This window comes from Lithobates pipiens, unplaced genomic scaffold (genome assembly GCF_037356315.1).
Source record: "Lithobates pipiens isolate NorthernLeopardFrog02 unplaced genomic scaffold, aLitPip1_a1.2 Scaffold_16, whole genome shotgun sequence".
NCBI lineage: Eukaryota > Metazoa > Chordata > Amphibia > Anura > Ranidae > Lithobates > Lithobates pipiens.
Window position 1 is genome coordinate 406,405,235 of NW_027507748.1, and position 20,541 is coordinate 406,425,775.

The following is a 20,541-nucleotide window of genomic DNA, read 5'->3' on the forward strand; positions in this document are numbered from 1 at the left end:
TTTTAAGCGGGCTGAGTGACCAGTGATAGCCGATTGCAATTCCCTCTGTAATGGTGCCACATCATCTTCCACATTGCTTACTCTATCTTCAAGGGCAGCCGTGCGGTCCCGCAGCTTCTGCGTGTCCTGTCTGACTAGATTTAATTCCAGCTTAACCCCTTTGATCTCTGTGGTCAGTGTGGTGATGGACATGTTACAGGAGGTAACTGCAGTGAATATGTCTCTGAGGGTTGGCTCTGGGGCAGGTGTCTCCTGGCCTCGTGTAACTGCGTCATTGCTGACAGGGCCTAGTGTACTCACTGCGTCCCATGCAGATGCATCTGTGATGTCCTCAGGCCAGCCATGCTCTGGAGCGTCAGGGTCATTGTGCTCTGCAGAGACCAGGAGAGGGGAGGGAAACCTGGAATGGGGTGCTCTTCCCCATAGCCTCGCTGAACATCTTCATGGCTGCTTCTTTAGCTGATCGCTGTGACCGGGCGCCATCTTGCCCGTCATGCTCTGCTGCCTGCAGGGGGTCTTTACCTCCTCTGTGGGACATGTCCGTGCGTCGGATCGCGGCAAGGAAGGTACCGCTGGATCGGGGACCGGGTGGCAGAACAGGTGTATCAGGATGCGTTAGTCAGGATTATAGTACGGAGTCTCGGCAGAGCTCTCTCGGCAGAGCTCTCTCTCCATGCAAGCCACACCCCCCCTCTCAGCCAGCTTTAGTGACTGGCAGTATAGGGATAGGATATACAGTACACGAATACATGCACATGCATGGAAGACACCTGGATGCTTATTCTGATTGGACTAGAAGACTGTATTCCTACTAAAATTGTGCATAATTTATTGGACTTGTCAAGTGTTTCTGGAATCCAATAAATGCTACTGTCTCTGGAACAGAAGATTGTTTGTCCTAGGTATGTGGACTGAATATTATTTTAAATACTCCTACAATCTGTCCAAACCATGAAATCAGGCCCACATAGATGTACAGTTAAATCACACTTGTTTAATAATAAAAGTAAAAACAGAACAAACGTAGTCAAAACATAGCCAAAGTTTAGTAACCGGAGCGGATAGTCAGTCAAGCCAGAAATCAGAGATCAATGTAGTGGGACAGCAAGCAGGATCTGGAGCCCGAAGGGATGTCAGCAAAGCAAGTCTTGAACAGGATCATGGGAGATAGTTTCTATGATGGGCAGAGCTCCTCTGGACTGGGCGGCTTAAGTAGGCAGGACTGACAAGCAGGATATCATCAACAGCTGAGTAGCTGTGGAGAGATAGGAGCTGGCAATTAGCAGACAGCTGAGCAGCCAGCTCAGAGAAGGAAGGGCTGATCCCAGCCCTGACACAATCATACGTGTTATCAGAACATGTTTGTGCTCACCACATCCACACCATCAAGTGGAAGTGCAAACAGCTTTGGGGACCCCACACCATTGATTTATTCTGCCAATTATCCAATATCTATGTGCATCCTGGTGATACTTAAAGTGGTTGTAAAGGCTGAAGGCTTTTTATCTTTATGCATTTTATGCATAAAGATAAAAAGCCTTCTGTGTGCAGCATCTCCCCTCAGCCTCCCTATTACTTACCTGAACCCATCTCGATCCAGCGATGACATTTGCTGGTGTCAATCGAAGTCAGTGAGCCAATGAGGTGAAAGAGGGGGCAGGGCCAGGCCATGGCTCCGTGTTTGAATGGACACAAGGAGCTACGACTTGGGTGTCTTTTTTTTCCCCCTTTTTATTCTTTTGCATTATTTAACTATGTTATTTCCAGATTGCAGAACAAAGAGGATTTGGGTTCACAGGCATTTGACTGGGTGCAAAGTTCTATAGGAATGTTTAAAGGGGGAAAGAATAAGCTTATGCTTACACTTATAGATGAGAACCATCAGTTGAGAATTATGAGCATAATCTAACACAAAATATTCAAAAACAAGAAGAAACTATGACATGGGAACATTTGATCAAGATTAACATTAACATTTGGCATGTTATAACATCTCCTATTTTCCAAGAATAAAGGACCTCTAGGCTGTGCAATATTTACATTGATTTGCGTTTACTTAGATATCAAATTCACATGGTTAGCAAAAACATGTGTAGCACTAACCCCCGAAGGAGCTGATGGTTTGATTGGGCTTACCGTTACCTTCTTCTCCTCGATTTATGTCTAGGGGTTTCTTTCTAGGGGTAGATGGCCCAGTAACTTGAGAGACTGACAACAGATTCGCATAAAGGGATTTTTATTTGCAAAAACGTAGTGAACGAACAGTCTCCGAAAATAGGATCAGAGGGTTAGGAAGAAAGTTCAGGTACTCTTAATGTCAAAGTCAATAATGAAGGACTTGCTTGCTTTGACTAAATCCAGAGAATATCCATTCACAACTGGATGTTCACTCAAGTTGGATAGTCCCTCTCTCACAAGGCCTAGCAGCCAACAAATTGCTTTACTCAGGAACAAGTCTCTGCCACAGATGTTGTTGTAGAACATACAGGAATAGGTCTCTGCCATAGACATTGTTGTAGAACATTCAGGAAACGAAAACTTGTGGAACACTCGTGTGATACCTGGATCTTTCAGCCAGTTTGGCGATACCCACGAGACTGGATTCACTTAGGTACTTCAGCCCCACCAGGCTCTTGCTAAGAAGCCAACCCGTACGTGGGCTTCTTCTGAAGAGTCCTCCCCTGGATAGCTACGAAGTTACTGGGCCTCTCCAACTACCACAGATGGCACCGGACCACCTTGGAATCCTTCTTTCGTTTCCTTGCCTCAGGCTAGCCAGCCCCGAGACAATAAGTCAGGTGGATCCACACCCCAGGCCATAGCCTTCCTGGGGGCTGGTCAGGAGGACCAGGACCATGGAGTCAGAACATACTTCTGGACCAGAACCCCGAACCACGTGACATCCGCATCTTAACATCTTAATTACCCTCTCCCAGGAAGCACAGCAAGAGTGACACTCCCACTGGGCGGGCCCAGAGAGAAGGTAACCTTGAAGCACCCAACCAGACTGTGGTTCCATGCCTGCCAGAAGAGACAGTGCCCCCTGTGGCCAGGCTGAACATCCTATAGTCCAGTCAGACTGATGCTGAGGTTCAAATTTGAAGCAATTGTACCCAAACCAAACTGCAGTTTAGGTGTAACATTAACTTTCAAAATATATAGCATATGCTCTTCAGGAGCCGGCGCTACACATGGTATGCCATGGGGTAGTTTTCCTTCATTGGTTATTATGAGGGTAAATTACACTCGTATGGTCTCGGCTGGCTCCAGGCCGAGCGTTTTTACTGGTAATCTTTTCTTTTTACTGACATTTACTGGCAGGAGAAAATTGCCTGTTTTTTACTGGCTGCCAGTAAAAATACTGACAGTTGGAAACACTGGCTAAGATGCACACAGTTCTTGCAGTTTTTTTTTTCCTTCAAACAATGCAACCACGTGATAAAAATCCAAAATCTATGTGCTTATTTCATGACTTAAACCATTTAATCTAGAGTGCTTTTTGTAATGTGCTTGTGTGAACAAAGAGACAATCCACAACTGTGTGCAATGCCTCATCACCTTGATCTTTGACCTAAAATAGATCACTTTCACTTAATCAAAGTGTTGGTGCAGCTCCACTTCACTCATGGGGTCCCTTTAACCGCTTAAGCCTTGGAAGAGGGCTGCTGAATGACCAGGCCATTTTTTGCGATTCTGCACTGCGTTGCTTTAACTGACAATTGCGCAGTCGTGAGACACTGTACCCAAACAAAATTGACGTCCTTTTTTTCCCCACAAATAGAGCTTTCCTTTGGTGGCATTTGATCATCTCTGCGTTTTTATTTTTTGCGATATAAACAAAAAAAAACGACAATTTTGGAGAGAAAACAATATTTTGTACTTTTTGCTATAATAAATATCCCCATTATTTTTTTTTAAAAGCCAATGTTTTCTCAGTTTAGGCTGATACATATTCTTCTACATATATTTGGTAATAAAAATCACAATAAGCGTGTATTGATTGGTTTGCGCCAACGTTATAGCGTCTACACAATAGGGGATAGATTTATAGCATTTTTATTGTTAATTTTATTTTTTTACTAGTAATGGCGGCAATCTGCAAATTTTATCGTGACTGCAACGTTATGGCGGACACATTGGACAATTTTGGCACATTTTTGGGACCATTGGCATTTATACGGCGATCAGTGCAATAAAAATGCATTGATTACTGTAAAAATGTCACTCTCAGTGAAGGGGTTAACACTAGGGGGCGATAAAGGGTTAAATGTATTCCCTGCTAAGTGTTCTAACTGAAAGGGGATGGGACTTGCTAGGGGAAGAGATAGATTGTGTTCATACTTAGTATGAACACACAATCTATCTCTTCTCCCCTCAGAGAACTGGGATCTCTGTGTTTACACAGGCATGGACACCAAAATAACATCCACATGTATGGCAGAACCCAAGGTTTCCCAGCAGAACATTGCCCAAAGCATCACACTGCCTCTGCCAACTTGCCTTCTTATACTGCATCCTGGTGCCATCTCTTCCCCAGGTAAGTGACGCACATGCACCCGTTCATCCACATGATGTAAAAGAAAATGTGATTCATCAGACCAGGCCACCTCCTTCCATTGCTCCGTAGTCAAGTTTTGATATTCATGTGACCATTGTAGAAGCTTTTGACTGTGGACATGAGTCACCTTGGGCTTTACAGCCCCATAAACTACAAACTGCAATGCCCATTTTTTTTTCTGCATTCACCACATCAACTTCATGGACAACATGTTCACTTGCTGCCTAATATATCCCGCCAATTTTCGGATGCCGTTGTAACGAGATATTCCCTTTGTCAGTGATCATAATGTTATGGCTGATCGGTGTACATACACTATATTGTAGATTACATATGTCTGACCAAAGAGTTTATTGTCTCAACAGTTGCTGGTAGTTAAGCAGTCCCTGACTATTCTAGTAAAGTTCTCCTATAAGGTAGGCTCATACAAAGTGTTAGCTCTCTGCCTTTTTTCAGTGCAAGAAAGCATGATTGTGCTGAGGTTGATACATGTCTATGAGACTCTTATTTGTTGCACTCTTACCTATCTAAGCATATTTTATGACTACAAAAAGATTTTTGTTTTATTGAACCACGTCCCTTTAAGCCTCTACCATTGTTAACACAATTTGTCCACACCCACCATTCGCCACACCAGGCTACGCATGCCACATTACTGCTCCGTTACAATTGCCCAAAGGTATCACAAGTCTAGAATACTAGCAACAACCCTGCTGCAATGAAAACCATGCCAATCTCTTTGCTGCATTGCAAAAAGCACACTGCATTTTTTTTTTTTTCATCAAGCATTGGAACTTATGATCTTGCACAAAAGCCCACTGATTCCATAAAATGCCCCTGGTACATACTTGGTTAGTTTTTACGTTTTTGTGTGTGTTCACTGGGTTGTGTATAAGTTGCTGTTTTTGTGCTTATAATAAATTATATTTTTTCACTTAGATTTGAGTATAGTTTCTTCTCTTTTTTTGACAACAAGGATTTCTCTTAATTGAAGCAAAGGCATAGTACATTGACAGCTAGCAATAATGTGGTACAACAGCCATAAAGAAGTACAATCATGGTAACATAGGCTGCATTCAGACATAGATAAGTAAGGATAACATAGAATAAGACTATAGCATTTTTTTTTAAAAGTATAGGGGGCCCACTAAAAATCAAGGGTACATGTCTTAGTACTAATTCCCACAGGAAAGAAGAGACACAATCATTGGACCATCCAATGCTGACAACTTTTTCATACTTTTTTTAAAGCAGTTCCTATCGATGTAAGTTAATTTGTACATAGGCAGTGCAGCATTAATTCAGGACTCCCATGAAGCCACCGAGAGGGAAAGAGGGGTAACTTAATTTACAAAATATTTCCTTTTTGGCATAGTACAGTAAATAGGAAATCAGCAACTTAGTGTAGCAAGGGCCTCTGTTCATCATCATAAATGCCCAACAATGTGAGCTCAAAGGAGAGAGGTAGAGACAGTTAAAGACAGGTATTATTAATATTGTGGTATTGTCAAGGTTCCCATCCTAATCGGCACAGGGTGCAAGACATGTTCCTACCTTTTGTTTTTAATTTTTTGCTTTTAATGATGCATTAATAAAGCTTTAGTCATTTTATAACAAAATAGTCCATATGGTGGTACCCACTAAATGTAAAAATCATATAAATATCCCCCTTGAAAAAAAGCACAATTAGAAGGGTCGAAACGCATAGGGTTTTATGTGGAAGACCACTTTTGCAGTAAAACGCAAATTTTATTAGGATTTCATACAATATGTAGTTCCATTTTGATTGATGGTTTTGCCATTTTCATGTAAATGCCAGAGCTCAGTTTTTTACAGCTATCATGTAATCGCCTAATTACCTTTTGATAAATAAAGAATTTTTAATTAATAACCTTTGAATTTCTTGGCTGCTAAAAAACCCCATGAGGGAATCTTTCCATTATATAAACGTTTCGGGGTGTGCAGCATGAGCAGCTCATATATATATATATGTGTTTTTTCTATTCTACATGTAAAAATCATTTTTTTCCCTAGAAAATTACTTGGAACCCCCAAACATATATATATATATATATATATATATATATATATATATATATGTATATATATATATATATATTGGCAGAGGCCCTAGAGTATGGTTGCTCAGCCTGTGGTCCTCCAGCTGTTGCAGAACTACAAATCCCATCATGCCTCTGCCTTTGGGAGTCATGCTTGTAACTCTCAGCTGCTTGCAATGCCTCATGGGACTCGTAGTTCCACAACAGCTGGAGGGCCACAGGTTGAGCACCCATGCCCTAGAAAATAAAATGGATTTGAAATTTTGTAAGTCACACGATATTTGCGTAATCATTTTTCAGATGCAATATTTATGGAAAAAATACAATGTAATGAATTTTAGTGCACACACAATATAATACCCATTTTTTGGTAAAATATTAAAGATGTAGTTACACCACATAAATAGATACCTAACATGTCATGCTTTAAAATGGCATATGCTCGTAGAATGGTGCCAAACTACGATACCTTATAATCTCCACAGGCGACACTTTAAAAATTCTTATAGCTTAACTTCACGTGTATGTTTCCCTAAATATTTATTAATGCTCTATTGCCCTGTACACACAGTCGGAAATTCCGACGGAAAAGGTCCGATCCGATTATGTTGTCGGAAAATCCGATCATGTGTGGGCTCTATCGGACTTTTTCCATCTGAAATTCCGACGGAAAAAGTTGAGGGCTGGATCTCAAATTTTCTGACAACAAAATCCGATCGGATTTTTCCCGATCGTTTGTAGAGAATTCCGACGGACAAAGTGGCACGCATGCTCAGATTAAATTAAGAGACCAAAGCTATTGGCTACTAGCCTCTACGTAGTCCCGTCGTCCGACAACTTTGTGCGACCGTATGTATGCAACACAAGTTTCGGCCAAAATCTGTCTGAAAAAATCAGACGGATTTTGTGGTCGGAATGTCCGATCGTGTTTACGTTCATGGCTTGAAGAGGTTAAACCGAGGTGATGCCTACAGCTGCATAACCCCGGTACCGTTTTTTAGAGCCAGCGGTTGGCTTTTTAGTGATAACAACTGATGCGGCTAATAGCCACTCGGCTGTTATCCTAAAGGAGCAGGAGGGGACTTCCGACGATCTTCCCAGGCCTCCCATCCCACCGGCCGGTGCATCCGCCGCCTAGGCTGAGACCCGAACAAAGCCAGATTCGGCTTGGATCAGGTCTCTGATGTAAAATCCTGGAAGTGACGTCACAACGTCACTTCCGCTTTACTCCTCTGCCAATGGCGCTGATTTTTGAAAAATGATTCAGAATCGCCAATTTTGGCAATCTGAAAACATTTAAATGCAAAGGAGGAATTTGGGGACTTTTAGACCCCCGATCCCTCTATAAAGAGTACCTGTCACCACCTACTACTGTCACAAGGGATGTTTACATTCCTTGTGACAGCAATAAAAGTGATCAGAATTTTATTTTTATTTTTTTAAAGAGACAATATTAAAAAATAAAATAAAATGAAATCAATAAGCAAAGGAAACGCATACGTAAGTCGAGGCAGCAAATGTGCACAGTGTTCAAATCACACATGTGACATATTGCCATGATCGTCAGAGTGAGAGCAAAAATTCTAGCAAAAGACCGTTGTTTTGCACGTTAGGTATCTAAAATGTATAAAAAATGTATTCATCAATTTAGGCCGGTATATATTCTTCTACATATGTTTGGTAAAAAAAAAATGCAATAGGCGTATATTGATTGGTTTGCGCAAAAGTTATCATGTCTACAAACTATGGGATAGATTTAGGGACTTTTTTTTAATTGTTTCTACTGGTTATAGCGACGATTTCTAGCAGGACTGTGACATTGTGGCGGACAAATCTGACCCCAAATGACACTTTTTGGGGACCAGTGACATTATTACACTGATCAGTGCTATAAAAATGCTCCGATCAATGTAAAAATGACACTGGCAGGGAAGGGGTTAACACTAACACCAATCCGCAAGTGGAGACAAATTTTAACATAGAAGGCACTGGGAATGAAGTGCCGGGCCATTCTCCTCTCCATCCGGGCTGAACAGGAATTGTGTCCTGAGACACGATAGGGATTCATGATGCCACGTACACATGACCGGTTTTCCTGTCGGAATAAGGTTTTTCCAACAGAGTTCCGACAGAGTTCCGCTAAAACTGTCTTGCGTACACATGATCACACCAAAGTCCGATCGTTAAGAACGTGGTAATGTACAACGCGTACGGCGGGACTAGAAAAAGTAAGTTCAATAGCCAGTAGCCAATAGCTTCTGTCTTGTACTTGCTTCAGAGCATGCACCGTTTTTGGTACGTCGGAACAGCATACAGACGAGTGGTTTTACCAATAGGAATTAGTTCTGTCGGAAAAATTTAAAACATGTTCTATTTCTAGGTCTATCAGAATTTTCTTAAAAAAAAGTCAGATGGGGCATACACACGATCGGAATATACGATGAAAAGCTTCCATCTGACTTTTTATGTCGGACATTCTGCTCATGTGTAAGTGGCATAAGACTCCCTGGCCAGTCAGGTCTCAGTAGCTGTTTCCTGATTGGCCAGGAGGAGAATCAAGAAGACAATCAAGAAGACAATAGAAAATAATAATAATAAGTGGGTGGGCTCGGGTGAAGTGCTCTGTACCCCAAGCCCACTCTCTTTTGAAGCCATTTAGCGCCTCAGGCTCTAATCATGTGCTTAAAAAAGTAAAAAAAAAAAGAAAGAAAAGAAAACCCCATTGGATCCATGTGTCCGGCACCACCCTGCATGTAGATTAGGCATCCATGCATCCTGCTCCCCGTATGGACAGGCCACCACTGCTGTACACTGTAATAATGACACTGGCTGGGAAGGGGTAACATCAAGGGGCAATCAAGCGGTTAACTGTGTGCCTAACAAGTGCAATGCATGTAAGAGGTCTCAGCCATAAATCATTGGCCGGGACTTGTTGACAAAAACCTGCTGTAGCCAGTGACCCAGAGCAGGCTGGATGATGTACATGTACATGATCCAGCTTGCCCGTGCCACCTGCCCTCAGTATATGTACTGTGGGCAGGCAGGAACTGGTTAAAGGAGAAGTATGACCAAAGCATTTTTGTCCGTAGTTCTCCTAGGAGTCATAGAAACGCAGTTCATTCTGCACTCCTGTGACCCATTTTCAGCCAGTCCAAGCTCTGGATCAATCCCAACTTTACAGTTGGAATCCACCCAGATGCCTGGACCAGTAGCTGGCTCAGCCTCTCAGTGAGCCGCTGCCACCACGTCTCCAGCCCTCCACTCCAGTAAGCACTGGAGGTCAGAGCAAAAAGCCAGTGACTGACACCAGATCTCTGCTCAGTGAAGACTAAGAATTGAGTGATCAATGGTCTTTGATCGCTCAGTCTTAGCAGCAGTGGGGGGCTAAGGCAACATTAGGCCAATGCTGCACCTACCGTATCTAGGCGATTATAATTTTTTATTCTTTTTTAAGAAGCCTGAACTTCTCTTTTAATGATAGATGCACTTTAAATCATGGCATATAGATTGAAGTGTTTTTCAGTTATTTTTCCTTTAAATACGTAGTGATAGTTCCCTATTAAACTATAGCTAAGGTGCAGGAATTTACAGTATGTGTTCTAAGGATTGAATCTAAGGCACCTGGCGCATCTCTCATCAATCATTACCATGAGGTGCTTTTGCAAACTTGCGATTGGCTTACAGTGGGAGGTGTGTGTGTCAGCTTACACATATCTGAAGCTGCTTGAAGGCTTCACACTGCTGCAGAAATCTTCAAATGTCTTAAAGACATCTATTGGTATTTTAATCGACAATGCTGGCTTTTTATCCTTAATACCTTACTTTATCCACTACTCTTAGGGATTCCGCCTATGTGCACGCATGAACACACAAATACAATGGCTTACTTATTTTAAAAATATCGAAATCATGGGTTTCTAGTAAAATGAAAGGGCTCTGTATCATTGCAAACTGAATCACACTGTTGTCAAAGCAATACATGATTTGAATTGGCTTCAGGGCTGGTGGAAATATTTCCATTTACTAAAGTAAAATAATGTTTTCTGGCAGGGTGAGACAACAAGCAGTATGTAAAAATAGTATATAAAAATACATTCATCGCATTTTTTGTGCCTGCGTTATACTGTGTTTAAAGAAAGAGCCAATCAGAACTCACAATTCATTTCCACCCCTTGGTTTCTCACTAGCCGGTGTTAAAAACAAAATAATAAAAAATAACATCGCTGTGCAAAGGTTAACGCCTGCCAAAGTGTTCTGCAACTCTACAGCAATAAAAAAGGGATAAAAGACTTAATGCAGATTAATACCTTTAAAATGTCTGTAGTCAAACACTGTACACAAATATTATAAATAATTTATACCAGGGCAAATATACTTTATTTATCATTTTAACTAAGTCAAAATATTTTCTAAAAAATAACCAAGTAGATGACAAAAAAATGTACACAAAATTCATATATTGTGTGATAATTTCATTTTATCTCATTTATTATAATATAAAAAAACAAAACAAATAGGTCCTTATCAACAGGAAAACAAAATCACTTAAACCAATAGCCCAGTTCACATTACAAACTCTGAAGCCCCATACACACTATCAGATTTTCTGCTGATTTTTGTCTTCAGATTTACCAAAACCTTGTAGTGCAAGGGCCTGCCTGATTGCATACACATTGAAAGAACATTTTATTATTATTATACATATACTGTATATATTATGTTGATGATAAAATTATATCTCTAATAACATGAACAATTGTAAACAAATAATACCCTTTATTTATTTAATAATGACAATTTTATGCCATAATTATGGAGACTGAATCCCGATTATTCAGAATTATTGCAAATTGAAGGGCAAAAAAAAAAAAAAGGAAAGAAAACAAAGACAGAATTAATAGAAAATTATTCAAATTAACAAACTTTTTTTTTTAAATCTATCTTTACAGTTCCAGAAGGACAATACTTTGATTTGCCTATTGTAACAATATTGTTTAATACATTTATGAATGAAGCCTGTAATTTCTGATTTGCAGCCTTCATCATACGTGAATTGCTGTCAGCACTCCTCATACACCCCAGAATTTGGAGAACTGTTTGCTTGCTGCACATCAGTAACCCCTGTCACTACTCCAGATACAGCAGGACCCTGCTGTCTAAATCTTTATACACAAAGTGGGACCCAAACCCTACAGAATATAGCATAAAGGGAGAACTGTTTTTCTGGCATAAAATGTGGGAGCGGCAGGTTTGTACCACAGCTCCACCTACCTCACACACCCAGTAGCACCCATGGTGCACACCTCTTCTGCCTATTTATCAGCCCTGCTCTGAATAAATGCATATAACCAGGGATATTATTGCAAGAAGGTTGTGTGTACCGAGTCAGCATATTGTTTTTAGTCTTTAATTTTTTTTCCAGAGGGTTCATTAATTTAGTCGCAATCGTTTTTGTGATCAAAAACCTTTTTCTTTCTTGTTACGATTGATTTGAATACCATAAAATGCATGGTCCATGATAGTACAATTTCCCCCTAAAGTGGATATGAGTAAACCCTAACTGAATGTTTAGTTTATTTAGACATTGATTAAACCTTTCATACCATGAACAAGTGTCATTTTTAATTTCCCTTCCTTTTCTTCCTTTGTGTATCCCATTGCTGTTGATGTTTTGTAGCCACTTCTTGTCCGCACAGGCATTTCAGTGATGCGTTTCAGTGATGCCTTTAAAATAATCTGCGTTGTACCAAATACCTTCCAGTTCTTGAAAATAGATTTCACTATGCTTCTAGGCATTGATAAAGTCTTCAAAATTGTATTATATCCATCTCCTCACTTGTGCCTGTCCACAACTTTATCCTGGAGATCTTTTGACAGTGCCTTGCCACCCATAGTTGATTGTTTGCTTCATTTGCACTATCGGGGACTGCAATGCTCCAGGAAAGCTCTTTTCATGCTGAGCTAATCAAAATGACCACAGCTGATCACAGTTGAAAGTCAAATGGCTTTTTGTGCCATTGAGAAGGTGATAAAACACCTGATTGAGCAGTAAAATTCTGATTTAGCTTATGTAGAACTACCCCTGAAGGAGCTGCTGGTTAGATTTGGGCTTACTGTTACCTTCTGTTCTCCTTGCTTTGTCTAGGGGTGTCCCGTGGTAGATGGCCCAGTAACTCGAGAGACTGACAACAGATCCACTTGAATGTATTTTATTTGCAAAACGTAGACAATGAACAGTCTCTTAAATTGGGATCAGAGGGTTGGAAAGGAAGTTCAGGTACTCTTAGTGTCAAAGTCAAAATGTTGAAGAAATTGCTTATTTTGACTGCGTCCAGAAAATAGCCATTCGCAACTGGATGTTCACTCAAGTTAGACAGTCCTTCTCTCACAAGGCCTAGCAGCCAACAAGGTGCTTACACAGGAACAAGTCTCTGCCACAGACGTTGTTGTAGAACATACAAGATAATGTTTCTGCCACAGACGTTGTTGTAGAACACGTAGGGAAACTAAACTTGAAGAACACTCGTGGGATACCTGGATCTTTCGGCCAGCTTGGAGATATCCACGAGACCGGATTCTCTTCCAGGCTCTTACTAAGAAACCAACCCGTATGTGGTCTTCTTCTGAAGAGTCCCCCCTTGGAATGCTTGAAGTCACTGGGTCTCTCCCAAACCGGAGATGGCACCCAACCACCTCAGAATCCTCCTTTAGTTAGCCAGCCCCGAGACATCAAGATCGGGTGGATCCGCACCCCAGGCCATAGCCTTCCTGGGGGCTGGTCAGGAGGACCAGGACCATGAAGTCAGTACATCATTCTGGACTGGAACCCCGAACCACGTGACATCCGCATCTTAAATACCCTCTCCCAGAAAGCACAGCAAGAGCGCCACTCCCACTGGGCGGGCTCGGAGAGAGAGTAACTTAAGCACCTAACCAAGCCATAGTTCCATGCCTGCCAGAAGAGACAGTGCCCCCTGTGGCCAGGCTGAACATCTCACAGTCCAGTTAGACTGATGCTGAAGTCCAAATTTAGACAATTGTACCCAAACCAAACTGCAGTTTAGGTATAACCTTAACTTTGAAAAACGCATAGCGCATGCTCTTCAGGAGCCGCCGCTACACTTACAAGTCATTTTTAAGAGAGAGATGATTCTGTTTTGGATTTTTTTTTCCTGACATGTTGGTGTTATAGCTTTCACTTGGATGTTATAAGTTGCACCTATATGAGTACATTTTGAAAAAAAAACAAAAAACAATATTTTTTACTTTCTGCTATAAAAACATATCCAATAAAAAAAAAAAATCATATTTCCTTTTAAATTTAGGCCAAAATGTATTCTGCTACATGTCTTTAGTAAAAGATACCCCCGAAGGAGCTGCTTTTGTTTGTTCAGTCCATTACTCTGCCTCTCAACCCCAAAGAACTGACCGAGTCCCTCTGGCACACCTAGCAATGTGATTAATGGAATAACACAGTAATAACACACAGACACTGTTCTCTCAAGTTAACTTGGACTAGAGAAAAGGTTTAACCACTTCAGGCCCAGAAGAATTGGCTGCTCAATGACCATGAGGTAATTTTTTGCGATTTGGCACTGCGTCGCTTTAACTGACAATTGCACGGTCGTGCAGTGTTGTACCCAAACAAAATTGAAGTACTTTTTTCCCACAAATAGAGTATTCTTTTGGTGGTATTTGATCATCTCTGTGGTTTTTATTTTTTGAGCTATAAACAAAATAAAAGAGCGACAATTTTGAAAAAAACACAATATTTTGTACTTTTTGCTGTAATAAATAGCCCCAATTTTTTGGTAATAAAAATCGCAAAAAGCATATATTGATTGGTTTGCACAAAAGTTATAGCGTCTACAAAATGGGGATAGATTTATGGCTTTTTTATTATTATTATTTTTTTTACTGGTAATGGCGGTGATCTGTATTTTTTATTGAGACTGCGACATTATGGTGGACACATCGCACACTTCTACACATTTTTGGGTCGATTGACAATTATACAGCAATCAGTGCTATAAAAATGCACTGATTACTGTATAAATGTCACTGGCAGGGAAGGGGTTAACAATAGGGGGCGATCAAGGGGTTAACTGTGCTCCCTAGGTGTGTGTTCTAACTGTGGCGGGTGGGACTGACTATAGGAGATAAGAGATTGTGGTTTCTAACTCATAGGAACTCATGTTCTCTTTCTCCTCTCCTCACAGCTGTGTAAACACACACATCCCTGTTCTGCTTCTTATGTCCGTGTTCTGCCTCTTGTGTCCGCGATCACTCATGGCGGGCGGTCATCGTGACCGCCAGTCACGAGCATCGGCACCCCCGCTGTGCAGTGGGTGTGCACGCCTGCTATCGTGCTTAAAGGGAACGTCGTATGGCTAAGACGATTTGCGGGATTGTGCCAACCTGCCGCAGTATAACTTGCTTGAAACTATTTCCATTAAGCCAATAAATGGCAATTAGCAACAACAAAAGTAACATCAGTGAGTACAGTGTTAAACAGTAATAAACAAATCTTTAAGCAAGCTAATGATAGTTGCTGATATTAATATTACTAAAGGGGAACCCCAGGCCAGCCTATAATACTTCAAGGTCTATTGGGAATAATACACTATAGGTATCAGTAGCATGTCCCCTTTAAGAATGATAACAATGTTCTAAAAGCAAGGCCTTGCTATATTTTCTTAACCGGCACGTTGGAGCTCTATGGACAAGGGTCCCCTTTTTTTTTATAAATTCTTTTTATTTGTTTTAAAAAAGAAGGTTACAGAACATAGCCTTGGGGCATTCCCCGGCTCGAACAAGACAACACAACAGGTAAGGCACAACATCAAAAAACTATCAGCCTAACCCAAAGAACATACAACAACCAAACCCCGTAGCTTGCTGCTAAAAGTGACAGGAGTAATGTAAGTTTTAGTAATCAACCTAAGTTCAGTGATGCACTACAGGCAGTCTACAAACAAAGGTCTATAAGTGGGCATCAACTGGACACCTGGGCGGTACAAACCCTACTCCAGATAAAGCTCACCAAAGGAGTTGTCTACTAAGTAGACTGGGTTGACAACCTAACAGGGTCTTCTTGTTCCACAACCGTTGTCTCAGACTCTAACCAAATATTCCAAACCTTCTGGAACTTCTGAGGGCATCCCCGGATGACATATGCTTCCTTGTACAATGGTACTGCCAGGTTAACCAATGACTTCCATGCACTCAGGGTGAGGGCCGTTATGGGGGCCCTCCACCAGAGCACAACAAGTTTCCTTGCATAGAAGAGCAGCAGCCCCAGTAATGTGCGGACTGCCCGCGAGGGAACCAAAACGTCCACCAACCCAAGCAGACATATCTCCATCGTCTGAGGTATAGGGATCGTTGTCAGCTCAGTAATAAAAGAGAGCACTCGTGTCCAGTAATGTTGCACCACGGGGCAAGCCCAAATCACATGAATGTACCCCGCCGAATCCCCTCCACAGCGCCAGCACTGTGGTGAAGAGTCCGGGTAAATCCTATGAAGTCTATATGGGGTGTAATAAAACTTATGCAGTATTTTAAATTGAATCAGCCGATCTCTGGAGGAGATTAAATGTCTAAAGGGGGCGTCCCAAATGTCCTCCCAGTCCTCACTATCTAATCCCGGCAGCTCCGCCACCCAAAATTCCCGGAGTTTTTCTAATCCGCTATGGACCGAGGGTTGCAAAGCCTTGTAAATCGTGGATAATGGTTTAAGCAGCGTCTCCTGTCGCAGAAGTGACTCTATATTAGATTGGTACAAGGTTAGGGGCGAACTACCAAACTGAGCCCCATACGCATGGCGAAGCTGCAGGAACCGAAAGAAGTACACATTGGGCAAATTAAACCTAGATTTAAGCTGGTCAAATGTCAGTAATGCACCATTCTCACAGATGTGGTGTAGATACCGAACGCCCCTCAACGCCCACACAATCGGATCCGGAATAGAGTAGAATTCAGGTAGGGAGGGATTTAGCCACAATGGAGTATTAGGAGAAAGCACCCGGGGCCCAGCCAGTCGTGGCCAACCACCCCAGACCACGCCCTCAGCACCGTACTCATCGAGGCGGTGAGAGGATGCGGAGCTCTAGGGCCCCGAAATAAAACGTTCCGCAGTGCTTCAAATGATCCCACAATGGAGGCCTCCAAGGCAACTGCTGCATTGGTGGCATCCAAGGTAAGCCAGCCGTGGACATGCGTGAGCATCGCCGCTATGAAATAGAGATAAAAATTAGGGCACGCCAGACCCCCCTGCGTCCAAGGTCTCTGTAGTATGGATAAGCGGAATCGGGGAGGCGTGGAGCCCCACAAAAAGCTGGAGATGTGAGAGTTTAGTCTCTGAAAAATAATTTTGGGTATCCACGTTGGAGAATGGCGCATTACGTAGAGGAGAGGGGGAAGCAATTTAATTTTAATTAAATTAATTCGACCTATCAGTGTAAGGGGAAGGCTGGCCCACACTTTAAGCCTATTCTGTGTAGTTTGTAGGATGGGAAGAAGATTAAGTTTACAAAAGTCCTGTACCCTGGGAGAAATAATGATACCCAGATACTTAATTTGTTCCGCCCACTGCAGCGGAAGTGAGGAGTCAGCCAGCCCTCCAGCACCCGGGTCCACTGGCAGAATCTGGGACTTATCCCAGTTTACCTTTAGGCCTGACACGGTCGCGAATCGTGACAGAAGCTCTAACGCCGCCCGGAGGGACGGGCTGGGATCCCGGAGGAAAAGAATAATATCGTCAGCATACAGTGCAACCTTTTCCTCCAAGGATCCCACCCGCACCCCCCGAACCGCGTCCGAGGATCGCAGCGCAACCGCCAAGGGCTCCACCATTAAGGAAAAAAGGGCCGGGGATAGAGGACATCCTTGTCGGGTGCCCCTCTCCACCGGGAATGAGGAGGACAGCACCCCCCCAGCTTAATTTGTGCAGTTGGTTTCTGGTATAACAGTTGAATCCACTTCCTATAGATGGGGCCAAAGCCATACAACCTAAGTACCTCCTCCATGTAGGTCCAGGACACTGAGTCAAATGCCTTTTCAAGGTCCAAGGCCACTAAGACCCTAGTGTCCTGGTCCACGGAGGGGATTTGCAGATGAGTGAAGACTCTACGGATATTGATATCCGTTGACTTCCCTGGCATAAAACCAGTCTGATCTACGTTTACCAAAAACGGGAGGATTCTCATCAGCCTGGCGGCCAACACTTTCGTCAGTATCTTTAAATCATAGTTGAGAAGGGATATAGGACGGTATGCCGAACAATAGGAGGCATCCTTCCCCGGCTTAGGTACCAGAACTATGTGGGCCTGTGTCATCGAGTCAGGCAGAGAACCCGTCTCCAAACTAAGGGCATATAACTTATGGAGCCGCGGGACTAGATCAGCCATGTACATTTTGTACCAGTCACCTGGAAGCCCATCCGGACCCGGCGTCTTATTAGGCGGTAGGGAGCGGATTGCTGCTTCTATTTCAGTTATTGAAATGTCCGCTTCCAGTAGGGCTACGTCCTCCCCCGTCAAACCCGTCAGAGACAGACCCCGAAGAAATGAGAGGTGCTCAGGGGACAACTGCCCAGTGGTGGATCTATATAGTGAGGAGTAATACATTTGAAATTCATTAAGAATGTCAGCTGGGTTAGAAGTCACCCCCCCTGTCGCAGTATGTATCATGGGCACAACCGTTTGAAATTTGGGGCCAGCCACCAGACCGGCCAAAAGCCTCCCATTCTTGTCCCCTGACTCAAAAACCCTGGCTCTGAGAAACCACTCAGAGGAGGTCGTCTCATTAGAAAAATGTAAAGACAGCTCCCTCTGAGCCCGTGCCAGGGAGGAATATGCCCCAGGAGAAGGATCCGACGCAAACTCCCCCTCAGCCACACATACATTGGATTCCAGGTCCTTGGTCTCCGAGGCACAGTCCACCCTGGCAGCCCTTATTGCTGAAATATAATCTCCTCTTACAGTTGCCTTGAAGGCATCCCAGGTGATCTGTGGGGTGGACACATTATCATTACAGTCCCAATATTGAGCAATCTTCCCTCGCATATTCTCCTCCACCCTCTCATCCCGCAGCCAGCGAGTCGCTAATCTCCAGCCACCCCTGCCCTCCCTCCCCCCAAGCTGCAGAATGACCTCCAGGGGGGAATGATCCGAAATTCCCGCAGACAAGTAGGTTGCCGAGGCCACCAATGGAAGCACAGCCGGGGAGCAAAAGGCCAGGTCTATTCTGGAGCCCGAGCGGTGGACCGCAGACAGGTGGGAGAAGCGCCTCTCCTGTGGATTCTTCCACCTCCAGACCTCCGTGAGCTGCAGGGCCGTGGCCCATTGCTCCAAATCCGTATCCGGAAGCCTGGTCGGATTGGAAGTGTCCAAAGTCCGGTCAAGAATGCCATTAAAATCTCCCGCTATGATAAGTCTCGTGACCATGTGAGGAGCCAGCCTGTCATACACCGCGTGAAGCACAGATGTCGAAAAAGGGGGTGGGACATATACGTTCACAACCGCGAACAACTGGGCTTCTATAGACAGCAGCAATATGACAAACCGCCCCCCCGGGTCCGAGATAACATGTTCCACCTGACAATTGAGGGATCTGTTTAGGAGAATGGACACTCCTCTGGCATAACTAGAGTATGTGGCATGGAAGGACTGTCTAACCCACCTCCTGCAGAGGGCCAAATGCCGACTGCCCGTGAGATGGGTTTCTTGCAGAAAAAGAATGTGTGGTTTGTGCGTTTGTAAATACTTGAACATAAGTGCCCTCTTGAAGCGGCTATTTAGGCCACGCACGTTCCATGACATCAATTTAAGCTCCATCTAGGATATCCATAAATAATAAAGTAGCCCATCGGACGAAGGGGGGAGAGCCAATCGCCCTGTCCCCCCACCCTCCGACCCGCCACAGCCATAGCAATATGGTACCACCAACACCCACCCATAACAAACAGTGCATACTCTTAAGTAAATAGGTAGCATTAAGATATAGTAGTTCAGCAGCAAGCAAACAACCCCTGCCAACCCACCAGAACCATTGAGGTAGGTTAGCTTCATCCCTAAACAAAAAACTGGAACAGTCCGTTACCAAAAACCAATCGCTGGGCGAGGAGGACTAGATAGTTCTATGTCCCCCACTCTTAGGTGATGCGATGACAGTACTTGAGTTGGAGACAGACTCGAGCAAAAGAAAAAGGAAACAAAAGGCAATCAAAAAAACAAAAGAAAAGAGGGGGAGGGGACACGTCCCCGAATGTAGCCGTCTTCCAATTGTCGTTGCTCCGTTTATTTCAGGATGCAAAATTTTAAGAGAACGGAACAGGAGCACATGTGGTAATATTGTAGAGGAGTAAGGCCTTCGTAGGACAGAAAAAATCACCAGCCCAACAGCAGAATCACTGCAAACAAGGACGCCCTATCGCAGGGCAGAGAACCAGGAGTCCGCCTCCTCCGGGGAGTCAAAAAACTTTGCAGTGCCCGCATGCACCACACGTAGCCGGCTCGGATATAGCATACTGTAAGGTAGGCCCTTTTCTCTGAGGCGTCGACGGATGTCCTGGAAGGTTTTCCTCTTCTTCTGCAATTCCGCTGAGAAGTCGGGATATAGATGTATTTCGGCGTTTTCATACTTAAGGTTTGGATGTTTCCTGGCTTCACTCAGGATGCGGTCCCGATCCCGATAATTAAGGAACCGTACCAGGAACGGTCTAGGTGGCGCCCCAGGTGGACGACGGCCAGTCGGTACTCTATGTGCCCGTTCCACCACGTAGGTCGGGGATACAGGAGTCAGGTCAAGGATGCCTTTAAAGAAGGCTTCAGCAAATTCCGCAGGCCGATCTCCCTCGGATCCCTCCGGCAATCCAAGCACTCTCACATTGTTCCTCCGTAGGCAGTTCTCGGCATCATCGGA